The sequence below is a fragment of the Sciurus vulgaris genome, assembly GCF_902686455.1.
Source record: "Sciurus vulgaris genome assembly, chromosome: 16".
In the NCBI taxonomy this organism is placed as follows: Eukaryota; Metazoa; Chordata; class Mammalia; order Rodentia; family Sciuridae; genus Sciurus; species Sciurus vulgaris.
In genome coordinates this window covers 67,008,623-67,025,927 of record NC_136477.1, presented here as the reverse complement: position 1 = coordinate 67,025,927, position 17,305 = coordinate 67,008,623, and the positions used below count along the sequence as shown (strand labels likewise).

General features: G+C 38.2%; 1 protein-coding gene across 1 annotated transcript in view; it reads left to right on the top strand.

Annotated features, from left to right (window-relative positions):
* The window catches only part of LOC306646623 (zinc finger protein 610-like), an 827,359-nt gene that overhangs the window by 43,759 nt on the left and 766,295 nt on the right, over positions 1-17,305 (top strand). The gene's annotated exons all lie outside the window — the stretch shown is intronic.

The window sequence follows — 17,305 nt, the reverse complement described above, 5'->3', positions numbered from 1 at the left end:
TAATCCTAGTTTATCAATTAACTGCTAGTAATTATGTCTGGAGAGGAAGGAATAGGAGAACATGTGAATTACAGTGGGGTTAAGGTGTTTGGGATTGGAACATCACTACAAGCTCCTGAAAACCAAGCTTTGCTCACTGCTATGTTTGTAGAATTATCTGGGCATAGAAATTAATGAATGCTTGCTAAATTGTGATGATACCTGTTCATATATTTTGGTGGTCTCAAAAACCCTCTTGTAGATAATTGTGGGCTTGTTCTGAAGGAGACAGATAACCTCAGGGTTAGTGACCATGGAAAAAAATGAGGTGAGAGGTGCCTACCTCTGACATCTCACTATTTCATATTGATATTTGATATTTGATATTCTATATTTAAAAAGACTTTCTTAAAATTTCTATTGAAACACTAATTCACCTCAATAGGTGAAATGGTCATTGGAATAAGCATTTCACTTGTTTTTCCACTTTGAATTTTATTAATTAACAAATAATCTCTAAAATCATTCTTTTGTGTTTTATTATTGTTAGCTCATTATAGTTAAACATATGAATGGGATTCATTTTGACATAATGATAACAGCATGGAACATAATTAACTCCAATTCAGTCACCAGTTTTCCCCTTCACTCCTCTCCTCTACTGATCTTTCTTCTATTCATTCATACTTATTTAAAAATTAGTGCATTATGGATATACATAAAGGTTAAATTCACATATAAAATTCTGGTCAATATTTTATTTTAAAAATAATATTACTGTGGTTAACCTTCATATCTAATACTGATTGAAATTATTATATCCATGTGCAGGCACTCCCTTGTGATAAAATAATAAGCAAATTTTGTGCATAACCAAAAATTCCCACTTCAGTCTTATGATTTATAATATTTTCAATAAAGTTTGACTAAATATGGGACCTACATGTTTGTGCATTATGTGATATGAGATTCACTTGTGAATCAGTTATAAAGCAAAAGAGCACATGCAGTAGCTTTAAAAGTCTCTAGAATTCTCATGAAATCCAGGTCTGATTAAATAGCATCAGAAGTTACCTTATTTGTAATCAAAAGACAATTCCAGTGCTGATAAATAGCCCCCACACATAGAAAGAATTGTGACCTGAAAAACTCTTTATGTAACAAAAAGGTCTAAGAACATACCAAATGGGTATGGTATTTATCTTTAAAATAACTTCAGGTGTTTACTGAAAAACTTTGCCTTTACCTGATATTGGGCTGTTGTTGTGGAACTTTATCCAGGATAAAAAATGGTGATTTCAATTTCTGTTGAAAAAAAAAATACAAATAAAATAATGACCAGATGACTTGCAAGAAATCAATTCAAATATTTTGCATTATCTTCTAAGAAGTCTATGTTTTCAGTAAGAATATAAAACTATAACATTTACAAAATTTAGTTGGCAGTCAAAAGTTGTATAGGCCATATTTGTATGGTCAGAGAATAGAGTTGAAGTTTCATTGGACTATTTGTGAAAGCACCATTGTTACCAATAACATTGCTTATCATGAGTCATGACCTATGCCAAAGGGCAAACACAGACTATCTCATTCACACACCAGAAATTAAACAGCACTCTTTCTCCATTTCATAGGCAGGAAGAGGTCCCAAACTGGGGTTCCACAGCAGAAAGGACTTGGAGAGGCGGAGTATCTCCCCACATGAAACTGCAATGCTGGAAGATTGAATTGACTTAACCAAGAAGGAGATAGTTTGTTCATTGCATCTAGATTTTTTTTTTTTTTTGGCAAGCATATTATGCAGGTTTTATTTAAAGGTAATAATACAGACTTCTCCTGCGAGGAAGAAGGGGACCATGGCTGATGTTCTAAAGTCCCAAGCAGTGAGCTCACCCTACATCTTTTATGAAGTCTCTTTTGTTCTCCAGTTCTCTCCCTTCTTATCTCTCCTTCCTGCCTTCACGACTAGGCCTGGTTTTGCATTAAGTGAGAAGCCATGGGCAGGGAGAGGGCCAAGGTGATCCAGGCAGGTAAGGGGCCAGGGGGCATTAATTAGCAGCTCCATGCTTGCAGTCTTCTTTTTTTTTTTTTTTTTTGGGCAGTGCTGGGGATTGAACCCAGGGCCTTATGCTTGTGAGGCAAGCACTCTAACAATTGAGCGATATCCCCAGCCGTCATGCATGCAGTCCTTGATAAAGGCAGGTAAATTTGGTAATCAATTGACTCCGGAGATCCTTAACATTGCATTCTTCCAGGGCCAGTCTCCAACTTCCAGAAGCAGATAACTTTTATGGCCTTCATTTCCTCAATTTGACCTGACCCCTATTTCTACACTAACTACCTGTCCTTCATCTGACTTCATTCCCCCCTTTTGCTTGCATCTAGATTTTTGACAGATTCTTTTCACCTTCCAGCTTGGGCTTGATTCCAATGCCCTATCCTTTAATCTTTGTTTAAGAATTTTTTTTTTAATTTAGAAACTGAAATATGTCTATCTTGTTAGTTTTCTGAGATTCATATCCTGTCTCCTTTGACATTAAGGGCCTGTCTAAATTCTCTTATGGTGTCCACTACTGGACTTAGCAGTTTTAGCTGTGCTTCCTTTAATTAACAGACCCAAGATCTTAAATTAGATAATCCTTAATACATGATTTCTCATTTTGACTTCTTAGTGTAATACAAAGCTGCTCCCCCACCCTTTCCATTGCATCACAACCTAGCTTGTCAGTCTGAAAGCTGCTCTCCCCACGCTTTCCGGTGCAGCCATTTTCCCCACCTCCCAACTACTGTCAGTCTGTGAACATCCTACCTAGCTATTGGTTCATCAGTCAGCTTGCAAGTATCCTTCTCCATTATTGGTCTCCTGTTAGCCCGGGCAGGATTCTTAAAGAAAGCTCCACTGCCTTCTTTTCTCTTGCTTTTCTCTCCCCCTGACTTACTTTCTTTCTCCTCACTTTCCACTCTCTCTAGCATGTGCCCTTTCTCTTTCCCTTTCTTTTCCTCTCATTTTCTCTCTTACCCTGCAGGGATACACTGTTTGCTTAATAAACTCCCTTATGTGATTTCCTGTGTCTGGCATGGTTTCCATGGGATTCCTTACACTTAGTATTCAAGTTTATGCAGAATTTTAAATGTGTTCAATAGAGAGGTAAAAATGATCTAAAGCATGGAGAAAAGAGTGTATGAAAAAGTTAAAACAATCTGACATTTTCATTTGGATAAATAATGAATTCTAATTTAAGGAAGCACTATCTTATGGAGAAAAGTAAGCATCTTCCAAGAAAGGTGAGAAAAAAGTAATGGAAACACTAGAATGAAAATGCAGTTTGATCTTGAGGAGTGGACATTGAAAATTTGACAGTAAAGTCTGGCACATAACTTCAGGGGGTTCAGAAACCCCCATGAAATTGATGCCTCAGGGGGAATCTATACAACCTTATGATTTACGGAAATTTTGGAAAGTGATACCTGTAAGACATGAGAATGGATCATCCAAGAACAGTGACCAATATTCCTTTGTAAAAGTGCTTTAGAACTAGAATTTTTCCATTGAAGCCAAATGTAAACAATCATTTGTATACATAGTGACTAGATAATGTTTTCATCAAATGTACAAAAAAGGTCAAATGCTGAGTATCTCCACCTCTTACAGCTGTATTCATATGAAAGAGTATGTAATCAAATTACAGGTAGAATGCTATTTTATTTGAAGTTCTATTACTTATTTGTACTTGAACTTACTCTTCATAATGTCATATGCAACTCAAAAGGCTTCAGTTATTTCTTTGCATCCCTACTTTTTTTGCCTGCAAAATTAGAAAATTTTGACTACATTGTTTATTAGATCCTTCATATAAGATCCAATGATAACTTTAAAAACAACTAACTGACCTTTACTCAGACAATAAAATTTTAGGTTTACTTCTTATTTATAACAACTATATGAAGTAAAGCACAACAAAAGAAAATGGGATTAGATGTTTAATAGTACAGACTTGTCAGCACAGATTAAGTTTATGCCTATACTAGTACCAACAATTTCAGGGTTCTTCTGTGACAGAATTATGATTCTTTGCCATATAAGAGTAGAGGACTAACTTCAATCAGTGTATATTCTTTTTGTTAGCTTAAAAATCACTATTAACCATTAATTTTATTCTTTTCTTAAAAATTCCAAACATTTTGATATTTATGTCTAGGTCAATTCATAAATAATGAATTCTATATTAGAAAAGAACTTTTTAAAGATAATCTTTGATTTAAAAAATTGGTAAACTACCAGGTGTACACCTGTCATACAAGTGGATTGGGAGGCTGAGGAAAGAGAATCAAAAATTCAAAGCCAGGCTCAGCAACTTAGCAAGGCCTTCAGCAACTTAATGAGAACCCTGTATCAAAACTGAAAAATAAATAAATAAAAAGGGTTGGGGATGTGGCTCAGTGGCTAAATGTCTATGAGCTCAATCCCTATCCCTCCCCCCCAAAAATGGTAAACTAAATGTCAGGAAAATGATAACCAATTGATTTATGTTTGCAAATAATTTCCTTGATGAGTACATTTTATTTTCAGAGATCACACACACAAGCAACCTGATCAGATATCTTTAAAAATATGTTTTACATTGAAGTTATGCCATTTGTATGTGTCTGTGAAAACTAGATCAAGTCTGCTCAACATACCACTAATATGCAAATTGGGCTGCTTGTGCTCTCACTTTGTTGTTTCCTATATAAACTTGTCCTAGGTAAAGAAAACAAAACTGAAACAAAATTATAAAATGGGCATTGCTGTGTTCCCTGCAAGTTCCATAGATATACACACACATACACAGTCTTGACATTAAATGACTTTTTGTGACAGTTCATGAATTATAACATGTTAGTATCAATTTAAGTTGAAGGGAAGAAAGTTTTTATAATGATATGTCATGGTAAGCTCTATGCTGTATGTATGTGGTCCTGTAAGGAATAAGATGCCTGTATGTTAAAAGGAAGGGCCACCACTACTTGGATAGAAGGATCAGAACTGTCAAAGAATTCAGATTCACTGGAGATGATTTATTTTTCTGTAGGGACGAGGTTTTCTCACTTCTCATCAATCAACTGAACACATACCACATTTTTTCTTACATCTTTTGGTTTTTCTTAACCACATCATGATGTGAGACAATCCTGAACTTGCAGGGAGTGATAAATTACTTCATGGCCTCTTCATTTCAGAACTATCACAATTACTGCACTATTCAGATTTCTGTGACTTGTGAATGTTTACTGTAGGAATTATAATTGTTTTAATGTAGAATATTCAGAATACAAAATTAATAATTACTTTTCATACAAATACATTGAATTAAGGATTATGTTTAACATTTATTAAGAATAATAATTTGTTCTTTTTTAAATTATGAATCTTATTTCAAAATGTTAAGATTTTTGTCAAGTTAAAATGTATAATTTAACTCACATTTTAGGTATGAATAACTGGTTTCAAGAGTACTTTTTTCACAGACAGGCTTAAAATATAAAAAAATACTGAATTGATAATTTTAGGTGGATTTCTCACACATCATTTCATACAACAGAATTAACTGAGGCACACTAGTCAATAGTCAATAGTCAAACATTACTTTCAATATGGACCTAAAAGATTATCTGGAGAACATGTCAAGCTTTACAACATCAAACAAGACTGAGGTACCAGCATGGATATCAGGTCAGGGTGAAGAACTCATGAAATACATTTTGAAATATTTTGGAAGAAAGCGGCTAAAAATGTCCTTAAAATTTAAATAAAATAAATACTGAACATAGGACCCAGATATTTCAAAACAAAATGTATAACTATAATAAAAAATCATAATTCCATACAGACTTGTATGTGAATGTACACAGGTTGCACCAATAGCCCCCAGCTTGAAATAATCCAAATTCTCACTGAAGGTTAGAGATAAACAATGCCTTACAAGATAAACATGGCAAATCTGAAAATCAAAAATGCTCCAAAATCTTAATCCTCATGACAGGTGACATGACGCTGCAAATTCCACACTTGACCTCATGAACAGGTTACAACCCAAACAAAGATGCACTAAAATGTTTAAAATTACCTTCAGATTATATATGAAAGATACATGTAAAACATAAATTCATTGACTTGTATGTCCTCCCAAGGCATTTCTCTCTCTCCCTCAAAAACAGATTTTTTTTTAAACCAAATCTCTTTCCATTTCAAATACCAAGCATTTTTGATAAAGGATATTGAATTCTTCTATTCAGCACTGGAAGACAATACTGGAACAAACAAAACATGGATAAGTACCAAAATAAGTACACCCAATGAAATAAGTCAGATACAAAAGAAATATTAAGGGTAGTTTAATTTACATGAGTTCTTGATAATGTAAATTTAATATATATGGACAGCAGGAGAGGAAGAGTGGTTGCCAGAGAATGTGGATATGGTTTCATAAGGGTATACTTATTTCAAATATACACCTATATAGGTTAAAAGTGTGCAGATTATTTTAAGTATACCTCAATGAAGTCATTAGAACATTTCAACTATTTAAACAGTCTTTCACTAAATGGAAAACTACTACCTTACAAATGGAGTGACATTTTAACATTTCCTCCCTTTGACACATGCTATATTAGACTTGGTAAAAGTGAAAAGGAAAATAAATTGGACCTTTCAAATATTGTGTTTTCTAGAAAGCAATGCTTTAAAATCTATATAATATACTAAACATTAATTTACATTCTGCAATGTATCCTTAAGGCAGTAGATTCACATGTATTTCACAATATTATCTCTCTCTTTTACACACACACACACACACACACACACACACACACACACACACACATGCACTTCTTTCAATACTGAAAGAGAAAAGGACCAGGACAAATAGCAATCTCAGAACATTCAAGTCTAACTCAGGGCTCCAGCTCACACTGCAACTTCACACATATAACTAGATGGCTCAGCAAAATAGTGAAAGTCCTTTGGAGCTCACATTCACTTCCATCCCTGGTGCTAAGATCTACTGCTCTTCTGCTGAACTTTAACACCCACCACACCAGTAGGAAGATGTATAAAAGACTGTAAAATCTGGACAAGTCAGAAAAGTGCCTAATTCTTGAGGTGTATTACTGTAGCAATACAATTCTTTCAAGAAGTAGGTGAACCATGTAATGTCAACTTATTTAGAAATTTTAGAAAGTGTCGCCGTCCAGCGAGACATAAAGACATGTACACCTCAGATTATCATGAAGGAGCTTCTTTTTTTATTTGGATAATACCCTCTATATATAAGCAGTCTCACGCATATGCATAAGCAATTTTGATCAGATATGTACACCCAATCCTGTTAAAGGTCAAGCAATCACGAGCTCAAGCATACATGTAGCCAATTGTAATAGCTTACTGCTTTTCTCCAGGCATACCAAGCATGCCCTTTGGCTTCCTGCCAGTCCACATCTCCCCCTGATTGTTTATAAAAAGACTGTGCCTGTCTTAGGTTGTCCATGACAAAGCAACATCCTTACCTGTCAGTGGAAAATGAAGCTTATATCTTCATTCCCTGTCTTAGGTTGGTATGAGCTCTTCACGAATCTTACCCATCTCTGACTACCCATCTAGCATAGCCAAACTTGGGGGGAGGTTCCCACATAACCTGCTAAGTCATAGGAGCCATTTGGGAAGGGTACTAAGTCAGGATAAAAGGGTACAGTAGGTAAACCTAATGTGGAATTAGTGCTAAGAATAGGAGGATATAGATTGGAAGAGTTAGTAAGGGACAAAGGGCAAGGCCACGCCTTTACTATCCCCCATTGGTAATGCACGGCTCCTCCATTAACATGGTGAGGGATCATCAACAACAGCAGTTGGAGGACCTTCCACATCTTGTTGTTCTTGGTTTTCTATTGAGGAAGCCTTGGCCAATCTTTCAGGCACCCAAATTGGCGATTGTGCATCCTGCGGGAAAACACAAACAGATCCTTGGGTCCAGATTAATACTGGATCTGGGCCTTTCCATTGTCCTGATAGAATGTCCTTCCAGAGCACTTGAGGTAGATGCTTTTTATTAGGTTCTGAATGACGGTCAGCAGCTGATCGGCCCTCAGAATCAAGATTTAAAAAAATTTAAAATGAATAAGACAACAGACAATTTGTCTTTTGGGGATCTGTATGATGCCCCTATTCCCCCTTTTTGTTTATAAACCATATTTTTAAGTGTTAAATGGGCACACTCAACAATGCTTTGTCCAGTAGGATTATAGGGAATTCCTGTGACATGTTGAATACCAAAGGTGGAACAAAATTGTTTAAAGGGCTGGGATGTATATCCAGGACCATTATCTATTTTAATTTGTTTGGGGACCCCTAGGATGGAGAAAGAATGTAAACAGTGTGTTATTACATCTTTGGTTTTTTTCTCCAGCATGAGCAGAGGCCATAATAAATCCTGAAAAGGTATCTATTGACACATGAATTAATTTTAGTTTTTGAAATTCTGAATAATGAGTTACATCCATTTGCCCAATATCATTGGGCTGAAGCCTTTTTGGACTTACTCCTAATGAGGGATTAGGAACAAGTGTAGCACATTGAGCACAAGACTTGACTATGTCCCGAGCTGTTGCCTTAGTAATCCGATAGCATGAAGGTAGAAGAATTTACATGAAATTTGGAATGAAAATTTTTCGCATTTTCAAGTGCATCAAAGATATGTGGGTCTCTGGTGGCCAAGTCTGTTAAATCATTGTGTAAACTTAGAGGACCTGAAAGGCCAGTATGAGCCCAAACATGCCCAATAAAAAAGGGCTTTTTCAATCCCATATAAGTTTTTGTAAAGATTGTAAATACTTAGTGATGGTGGAAGTGAGGGAGAGCAGACCAGTTAATTCTAAATTCTGAATAGCATTAACAACATATTTGCTATCAGAAAATAGGTTAAAGGGCTCATGGTGGGTTCTGAATACTTCCATAACTACTAATAGTTCTGTTTGTTGTGCAGATAGAGTATTAAACAGCAATGTTTCTGTAACATTATTTACAGTAATAGCACCCATACCATTTTTTGAACTATCAGTAAATGTAATATATTCAGCTCCTATAAATATAATATAGGTAGTAAATATAATATAGGTAGCTCCTATAATAGGTTCTTTTCAGGTGACTTTGGGGAAAATTATAGGATGTTGACTCCAAAATTGAAGAAGATCAGATGGCAAATGATTGTCAAACACAGCAGAAGTACTAGTAAAGACTATAGCCCATGAATTTGAATTATTAATAAGATTGTATCTGATCAGTAGTATAAGGAGTAGTTATTGTCAAGGGATGTGACCCAAAGGTGGAAAGGGATACTTTGAACGCACTAAGGATTAATTCTGCCACAGATTCAGTAAACAAGGATAAGACCTTGTTAGGGGCATAATTCATGTGAACCCATAGAATAGGACACTTTTGCCAAAACACTTCTGTGGGTAACTTATTTGTGGCCAAGACAATGAATGATAAAGGTTTAGCTAGGCCAATATGATCAAGATGAACCTTTTCCATAGCTGTTTCAACAAGCTTGAGAGCTGTTCAAGCCTTAGGGTTAAGCACTCGCTTAGAAAGGGGATCAGAATCACCTTTAAGAGTGTCAAACAGGGGGCCCAAACTTGAGGTGGGTAAGTGAAGGTAAGGTCTAATCCAGTTAATGTCACCTAATAGCTTTTGAAAGTCATTCAAAATCTTAAGTTGGACTACTCAAATACTAATATTTGTGGGTTTAACCATAGTTGCATTTATGATAGATCCCAGAAAGTTTTTGGTGTCTGCCATTTGTGCCTTATCAATAGCAATATATAAGCCCCACATTTTTAGTGAGTTTATTAAGAAACTATAACAATTTTCCAAGACAGTTTTTTCTTTATGAGCTAACAAAATATCATCCATATAATGATAGATTAAAAGTTGAGGGTTTGCTAGGCGTATGGGTTCAATGGCCTTGTTTACATATATTTGACACATAGTGGGGCTATTGGCCATGCCTTGTGGGAGAACTATCCATTCATATCTTTTTATTAGAAGAACTGTTATTAAGTGAGGGCACAGTAAATGTGAACCTTTTGGTGTCTGAGGGATGTAACAGAATGGAAAAGAAGCAATCTTTTATGTCAGTTACAATGGAGGGTAAATTAACTGGAATAGTCGATAAAGTAGGTAATCCTAATTGAAGAGGTCCCATGAGCTCCATTATAGAACTTACTGCTCTTAGGTCATGTAATAGCCTCCATTTTCCTGATTTCTTTTTTATTATGAATATTGGTGAGTTGAAGGGAGAGGTGGATGGTTTGATGTGTCCAGTCTGTAATTGTTCTTTAACCAATTGTTGGGCCGCTTCTAATTTGTCTTTTGAGAGGGGCCACTGAAATTTCTGTTATTTTAATTGCTTCAGTGGCCCCTAATGAAAATCCAATCCCTTTCTATCTTGTTTTGGAGTAACTAAAATGGGTGAAGTAGGTCCCTGACTATTTTTCCCAAGACCTTTTCCCCATATGTATCCTTGGGCTAACATCATTTGATTAGCGTTTAGATTACTGTATGGGATCTTGGATGTGAGATGCAAATTCATCTGTTCCATGATATCTCTCCCCCACAAGTTTACGGGGAGATGTTCAAGGACGTAAGGTTGGACGGTACCACTATGACCTTCTTCATCCTTCCATTTTAATATGGCTGTGCTTTTGTTAGGATTGGAAGCTATACCCAATCCCCTTAAAGTCTGATCTGCCTGTTCAAGTGGCCAGGCTTTGAGCCATTCTGTAATTTTGATAATACTTTTGTGAGCCCCTGTATCTAATAAACCCTCAAAACTTTTGCCTTCTGTCACTAACTTTGTCATAGGTCTATCTTTTAAATCCAATGTTAACATGACCATATTTTGGCCAGTAGAACCTAATCCTTTATTTCCCCTAATAATATTCTTTGATGGATATTGATCATGGCAGCTGGGTAAGGCCAACAATTGTGCTATGTGATCACCCTGAGCTATTATTGCTACACCTCTTGGTGAAGAAGCAAGGATTTTTATTTCTCCTGTAAAATCAGGGTCTATAACTCCAGGGACAATATTTAATCCTTTTAAAGCAGAAGAACTCTTCCCCAGAACTAGTCCCACTGTTCCTTTAGGTAATGGGGTGACAACTGAAGTTGGTATTGGTTGTACTCCCATCTCTGGAGTTAATACTGCTGTGGCGGAAGCAGAGGTCCAATCCCGTGCTTCCTCTTGTTTGTCTAGTTGGGGAGTCAAAGGGTAATGGGTCCGAGGTATGGACTGGATAGCCCCATATATTTGTGGACCCCGAGGCCAGGGGCCCTGATTCTCGCTATTTGGAGGTAAAGGGTTACCATCTTTGTGCTAGTTGATTTACAGTCACTTGCCCAGTGTTTCCCTTGTTTACATTGGGGACATAATTTTGGCACAGGACCCTGGGGGGTAGTCCTTTTTATGTGTCCATATTGTTTACACCGATAACACTGTTGGCCTGGGTGGGAGTTGGCATTGCCTCTAAGACACTGTGCAAGTGCTGCAGCCATCACCTGACCTTGAATAAAAGCCACATTAATATCCCTACGAGCCTTTAAATAGACTCCAAGGACTTTTTGCTTCTGTACACCATTTATTTGCTTGCTCATATGCAAGCTATTTGACAAAAGGCATAGCCTGGTCTACATCTCCAAATATACGTCCTGCTGTTTGAATCAATCTGTCTACAAAATTGGCATAGGGCTCATTGTTGCCTTGAATAACCTTAGATAACTGTCCCTGAGGATTGCCAGCACCTGGAAGCATTTTCCAAGCTTTAGTGGCAGCAGCACTAATTTGTTGATACACACCGGGGTGGAAATTAATGATTACCTTGCCCTTCATATGGCCCTTGGCCTGTCAGCATGTCTAGATTCCATTGAGGATTGCCTGCAACTGCATTACTTTGGGCAGTATCAGAACATAACTCCTGTTTGGCCACATTCCACATAAGATATTGTCCCCCAGATAAACATGTTTTGCTAAATTACCCCAATCAGTCAGAGTAAGATTTTGACTTGCAACATTCTCTAATAAAGAAATGGTAAATGCAGCTTGTACTCCACAGGACATAACTGCCTCTTCTAACTTTTTCACTAATTTTATATCTAATATTTGATGATATCTTGGATTGTTTTGATCTTCAAATACTGGGAATATTGGGAACACTGATCGAGATTCTACATCAGCCCACTGTCTGGGGGCCGCCCCTGTGCAGAAAGTACATGTGCCCCTACAACTTGGAAAAGAGTGGTGACCTGGATTATATGCCAGAGGGCGTGGTGCAGTAGGGGCTAAATGCCACTGAGATAACTTCCTTTCTAGCTCTGTCTCAGATAGTTCCTGTTTTTCAGAGTCACATCCCTGTTCTGAGTCTGAACATCTACTTTCTCTTTCAGAAACTTGACTTGATTGTTCTTCTTTTACAGTTTCTAATATCTCTTCCCCTTCTCTTACCTGTTCTTGAAATTTTGGTTTTTTGGTAGTCAGACAGAAACAAACTAATGTCCATATAGGCAAAGTACCAAGAGAGAGAGAGGCGTTTTTTCATTTTGTTTATGGAGGTCCTTTCCTAAATGCTCCCTCCCACTTAGGGGCAGTAAGGAGCCCTTCTTCTAAGAACCAAGGACAGGCTTCTTCTATAGTTTTAAGGAACATCCACACAGTTTTAGACGTTAATGGAGTTCCATTTTCTCTTAACAATGCCTTAAGAGAGTCTTCCATGCAAATCCATGAAATTTCTGATCCCATGGCTGTAACATGGCCTCTCTGATCACCACCACAACAACAAACAGAAACCAAACAAGAAAAAGTAACAAAAATATTAAAACAACTAACACCTTACACACATTCCTTCACTACAGGACGTCATTTGCTGTCTCTTGGGACAGCCTTTTGTTAAGTTCCCTCACTAGGGGAGCCTTCGTTAGTACCTTAAGGCCACTGTTTCCTTGAATAGGGAAACCTGCTAGTTGACTGCTAGTTAACTGTGCTAGTGAAAAATTTTCTCCTTTATTACTTACCTGAGCACTCACCATTCCCCATACGGGCCACCAAATGTCACAGTCCAGCAGGATATAAAGACACGTACACCTCAGATTGTCATGAAGGAGCTTCTTTTTTTATTCAAATAACACCCTCTATATATAAGCAGTCTCATGCATAAGCAATTTTGATCAGATATGTCCACCCAATCCTGTTAAAGATCAAGCGATCGTGAGCTCGAGCATACATGTAGCCAATTGTAATAGCTTCCTGTTTTTCTCCAGACATACCAAGCATGCCCATTGGCTCCCTGCCAGGCCACAGAAAGGACCACTCTAGCAGGAAATGAAAGTGGCCTAATGTGTAAATGTCCTGGATTGGAGAATGGGGAGACAACTGGGTAGAAAAACCAAATGAATTCCTTAGAGAGACTGACAGCACTGATCACCAGCTCACTATTCACATTTACTTGCTCACGTAGATATATCAAAGACACCGGATTCTGAGGGGAATGCTCCTGCTTATGCCATGACACAATTTTCAGCAAGAAACTCTACAATATGTGTCCTACAGTCCTTCTCTCAGGTTTGACTGGAAGCATACAGTGCTTAACCCACCTTCAGGACCTGGAGTGCAGGGAATTTCTTCACTTACGCAGCCTTGTTCATTCCACTGACCCCATCGTCACTGAGACCTTTGCAGAAGGCTCCACTGCTGCACCAGCAAATACAGACCACTGTATTGTGACTTTACCTCCAGTAGAAGTTTCCTTCATTTCTGCCTGGTTTTCATTGCACTGCAGAGGGGAACCCTCATCTCCACCCCACACCCAAGGCTTGAGGATGTGTTTGCCAGCCCCAGGATACCAAGGCTGCATTTATTTGCAAGCCCCAGAAAATCTCTGCAAACCTGAGGTCTAGCTATCCTGTTGCAGTAATCTTCTGAAGTCACTGGGCAGGTTTGACCAGTAGTCTCCAAAGGTCTCTGGAAGCTCCTTCCTTGACACCCCATCATGACATACCAGTCCCAAAAACTCCCACCTAGAAGGCTCCAGGCAGACCTAAAATTTCATGTCCCTGTAGTCTACACCTTTAGCATCCCATGCCATTATACCCTGTAACCCTGAGCAGCACTTGCCACAACTGGAATTGGTGGGTATTATCACCCTGGATGAGGCAGCACAGCATTCATCACAAATTGCCAGGAAGGACCACACCTCCACTAACACTGAGAGAAAGACACTGCTGAGCCTGCATTCTGCTACCTCGTACCTTCCTGATTGCTGGCTGCCTCCTCCATACAGGGGACACCAGTTCAGATGACTTTGGACCTCAACCAGACAAGGCTACCCCTGTCACCCAGGTCTAACACCTAGAGGGCCAGGTAAGAGTGACCCTCGAGACTGAGTGAGGTAACAGGCTGCAGACCAGAAAGAGGGTGTAAAGCAGTGTGGCTGCAGATAGGGTTCTGGTCAAATTAATTTTTAGTAAATATGAGAAACATGGGAATCCAGGGGTAAAATCCCTGGGAAAGGCAGTGAGCTGCTATGTGCCTGAGGGGTGAGTGAAGGTGGGAATTTCTGGGAGGAGAATGTGGAAGGAGCTCTGAATGTTAAGTCCTCCAGGCATTTGGCTGCATCATTTGACCAACTGTCACTAAGTTATGTTTCTCCATGGGGGTCCTGGCAAGTCCCCAGACCACAGTGGTGCCAGCACCCCCTTGATAACAGTTAGACTATGCCTCTGGGTGGCTGGGGGTGAGAGTCATGCACTCAATATGCTCACTTTCTTGGTGCTGCTGCCTCCCACTATCCCAGCCTAGAAATCCATTTCAGGGTGTAGGAGCATCCCTGGTGCTTGTTCATTTACAACCCTTTTATATGAGGGGCATAGACTCGACAAAATGTGTCAGGCCTTGGTGTGACTACACCATTTGTACACTTGGTGGGCTCAGAGGGCCCAGGTTATGGTGTATAGCTGGCACCAATATTGACTGCTCTACTATGAATCTTAGTCTGCATGCAGCAATGGTGCCTCTAAGACTACTGTAGTGGATGGTAACTGTAGGCAGGGAGCTAGAGAAAGTGGTCACTGAGGGTATGAATTTGGGGTTTATCCCTGGACCCTCAAACCCTGCTTCTCATTTGCCATGAGGTAAGTAGCTTTCCTCTGCCATGCCCTTCCATCATGGTGTTCTGCCTTTTCTAGGGTGGAGAGCAACAAAGTCACTGACCATGAACTGAGAGGTAAGAAACCGTAAGGCCAAAAGAAACTTTTGCTCCCCTAAGCTGTTCTTGTCAGGCATTTTGGTCAAGACATAAAAAGCTGACCAACACACCATCTTCATAGACAAGGATTTTTACAAGAATTGTAATATTGCCAACTACACACTCCCCCATCTAATTAAATACCATCTCAAGTTTAAAACCTTCACAAAAATGCCAGATGGTAAAAGTTAATGTTCAAAAGACATACCAACAAGACAATGCAGAACAGAATGTGATATACTAAACAAAACAATATCTTTGACACCCAGAAAACATAATTGCAACCCTCTGACACATGTCAAAATTTTGAATGTTTAAGTTATTTTAATGTGTCATATTTAAGTTCTTAGAACTATATTATTTTATGCTGGAAATAACAAATCTATACTTCATATGATCACTTGAATTTCTGAAAGTTTCAGATCATTTCTCCCCAATTAAAATGGATAGCAGAAATTCATCTAATAAAAAAAATCTGATTCCATACCAAGAAATTTTCAGTATAGGGAGTTAAAGAGTCTGGCAAATGAACATGATGATTCTCAACTATCTTTCTTGTGCTTCCTCCACTCTGGCCATTCAGAACCTAACCAGTCCATTAACAGACACTGCAAAGGTGGTGACAAAGAACTGAATGAAATTAAGGGCAAAATGACTAAGATTTATTCTACTCTCAAAGAAACTAGATTCAGATAAAAATTGGAGATAATAAGTGGAAAAAAATTGTGATTTCCCCTGAACTTTTCCCAATAGCCTAGTTATTTTAGGACCAAGGTTATTCATTTCCTATATGGAAGAGAGGTATATCTTAGAATGAGATTTCATTGCTCACTGCAAATAGAAAACTGGTTTTTAAAAAATATCTATATTGAGACAATAGTTTTGAAAGGCATGAAGCTCACATGCAAGAGCTGTGTACTTAACTGTGGAAGACATCCTTATCTAGTAGAATCAGATGAGGTGGAGCCTCATGATGCAGAGGCCTGATTTCTTGGAACTGGCAGACACAGAAGTCTGTCCCAGATTGTTGGGAGTGTGGTATGTGGCACTGTGGGAGGAGTGGTTCCCTGCCTGGTTATATGATAGTTTCCCTAAGGAAATGAGTCCCCTAACTCCACCACATCCTGTTCATCACAGAAGAAGCTCCTCCCAGTCTTGGCTCCCTTTAGCTGTGTGACTATAAATAAAGGAGAGTTGGGCTATTTCATGTTGTTAGAGACCAGAACTGGTATGGCCGGACCTGTCACAACCCCTCTCATTGAAAATGAGCCTTGGCTCTTTTGTGTTTATTGATTAGATAAGTTTATAGGTAATGGATTGATTTATAGCCAATATCATCCTCCTGCAGTTTACCCTCTTCTCATTCACATGAGTTGTGGCTGAGAGATCCCTCACTTAACAGTGAAAAAAATATTAATGCTCTCACAAAGTTTTTCTAACAGTGGCTAGGAAGTATGCACAGTATAAGGAACAAAGAATCTTGAAGACAAGGGAGACATCAAAGTCTTTCCTAGACCAAACGAGAACTTGCAAGTGACCACAGAAACAGAATCAGCATTTAGATAACACTCTATAGGATATACTTATTTTCTTCTCCCCTAGATATAAATGGGCTGGGGAAGAGGTGTTTGGGGAGTGACAGAAGAACAAAGTAAAACTAGAAAACCCCGAGCAGAGGATTTGTACCCAATTTCCTGTTTAGACCTCAACACAAAGAATGTATGTCCCATTAACAATATAGTCAAGTTCTGGAGAATAGGAATGTTGCATGGTACATTTAGATAGCAAGTATCTGGATTTCTAATTAGTAAAAAGATAACATTCAATTTGATAAATCAGTGGACATATTTTTAGGAATTTTTGAAAAGACACAGAAATTTACATTACATATAATTCCCCTGCAACTCTACTAGGAGAAAGAAGTCTGTACTATATTATACACAAATACTATATTTCAAATTTAAATAAAAAGAGGGTGAGATGCACTCCAAAG